We start from the raw sequence: 1,945 nt of genomic DNA, 5'->3' as shown, positions 1-1,945 counted from the left end.
TGATGGCGTTGACGGGAATTAGGACGGGATTTGGTCGCCAGTGGGGTATTAGTGACTCGGGCCCAGGCGAAAATTTTTTGAACTGGTACCAGTTGAACTGTGTTATCGAACAGGGACCAGTTCAGCCAGTCCCAGATCAACTGGTACCAGTTGGGACAACTGGTCCCTGTTCGATAACACAGTTCACCCAGTCCCAGTTGCAACCGGTCCCAGTTGAGCCAACTGGTACCAGTTGATCGAACTGGTCCCTGTTCGATAACACAGTTCGCCCAGTCCCAGTTGCAACTGGACCAGTTCAACTGGGACTGGGTGAGCTGTGTTATCGAACAGGGACCAGTTCGATCAACTGGTACCAGTTGGCCCAACTGGTTTCTGGCCGGTCCCAGTCTCAACTGGTACCAGTTGGCCCAACTGGTTTCTAACCAGTCGCAGTCTCGACTGGAACTGGTTGCAAACCTCATTGTTGAGCTGGGACCGGTTGAAGTGCCTTCACTTAGAGCGGCCTGTTCGGACAGAGGTTAGCTTGTATGTAACCGGTGCCCCTTTGTAGGATTGCTGCTCCCAGCAACGGCAGATCCAAAGAACTGCAATGCAAAATTGTATTTTATTTGTAGTCAAACATTACACATATTTCAATGTACATGTAGCATAACTATAATGTAATTAAATTATAGCAGTAGATGAACTACAGAGTTACATGGAATAGATAATACTTCATGGTTGATTGGTCCCTTGCTTGACTGCCTTGTGGACATCTTGAATCATTCAACAAAGTATTTGAGATGTTCTTAATAGCACATAATGGATCGATATTTTCCTTTGAGCCCCAGCAGCTTAAGGTTTCTGGAAAGTTGAAAGGGCACAAGTGAATATGCATTCAATTACAACATGTAATTGTAGTGTGTGCCTGGACAGTCACTCAATCTGAGCGGTCGTGGCCCCGGAAAGTACGCGAATCTCTCAACATTTTCGTTGTGCAGTAGTTGGACCTTTCAACTAAGAGATTCGCCAGCTTTCGGGGGCAATGAGTACTACTCTGGCGCGCTACGCTAGTTCGACAACATCCGTGGTGTGAAGGATCTAAAACACGAGAATGAACGAAAAAAAAAAGCAAAAACAAAAACATGAATGAAAAAAGTTGCTGGTAGCGTTAACATAAACCGGATGTTACTCGTAAAACGCCATGCATTTGCAGGTGCCACGAATGTGACGCGGAACAAGGAGAAGAGGTTCTAATGGAAGTAATATTTCTAAATGGTGCACAACGGAAAAGCACTTAAGTATATAGTACTCACGATATAAAGCGGTCTCCACAGTTGTAGTCAAGCTGCAATCCTATAACACCCATCCGCCGGCCGCTGGCGCTCATTGTACTGTCGCACTGTTGTAACTTGCAGACAAATCATTTAGATTATAAAACCAACGCCTATGTCACACATCACGCTAAGAACATAACGGGCAAGAATCGCCGTACAAGCACGCTGCTAAGCAAGCGACCGTTGCACAGTAAACGCATCATTCAACGCGGGAGCAGGAACGCACAAAATACAAATATAAGAGTTCCAAAATAACTTTCGTTAACACTAACGAACTTTGCCAAAAATTGAAATATAATTATTTCTACTAATAAAGTTACTTTCTGATCGTTTTTATAACTTCGTCTTGCAATCTTCATATTAACCTGTCCTGGCACTGAAACCGAAACTTCCTCCCAAATATGTAAACGGGTCCAGTTCGAACTGGCACCACCTCACTTCCAGATGCTGCCAGTCCAGCTTGAACTGGTACCAGTCCACTTTCCAGTTGCCACGATCCCAGCTTGAACTGGTTGCACACATTGCCCACTTGCCACCAGCCCAGCTTGAACTGGTACCAGCTCACTTTCCAGTTACCGCCAGCCCAGCTTGAACTGGTACCTGTTCACTTCCCAGTTGCAACCAGTCCA

General features: G+C 45.7%; 1 long non-coding RNA gene across 1 annotated transcript; it reads right to left on the bottom strand.

Annotated features, from left to right (window-relative positions):
* Positions 1 to 426: 426 nt before the first annotated feature.
* Positions 427 to 1,338, bottom strand: LOC135366979 (uncharacterized). Its single transcript, XR_010414329.1, has 3 exons — positions 1,296 to 1,338; positions 714 to 843; positions 427 to 584 (listed from the first exon to the last, which is right to left on the bottom strand). It is a non-coding gene; the product is annotated as an uncharacterized LOC135366979 (long non-coding RNA).
* Positions 1,339 to 1,945: the final 607 nt, after the last annotated feature.

This window comes from Ornithodoros turicata, chromosome 1 (genome assembly GCF_037126465.1).
Source record: "Ornithodoros turicata isolate Travis chromosome 1, ASM3712646v1, whole genome shotgun sequence".
NCBI lineage: Eukaryota > Metazoa > Arthropoda > Arachnida > Ixodida > Argasidae > Ornithodoros > Ornithodoros turicata.
This window is presented reverse-complemented; position numbering and strand designations above follow the sequence as displayed.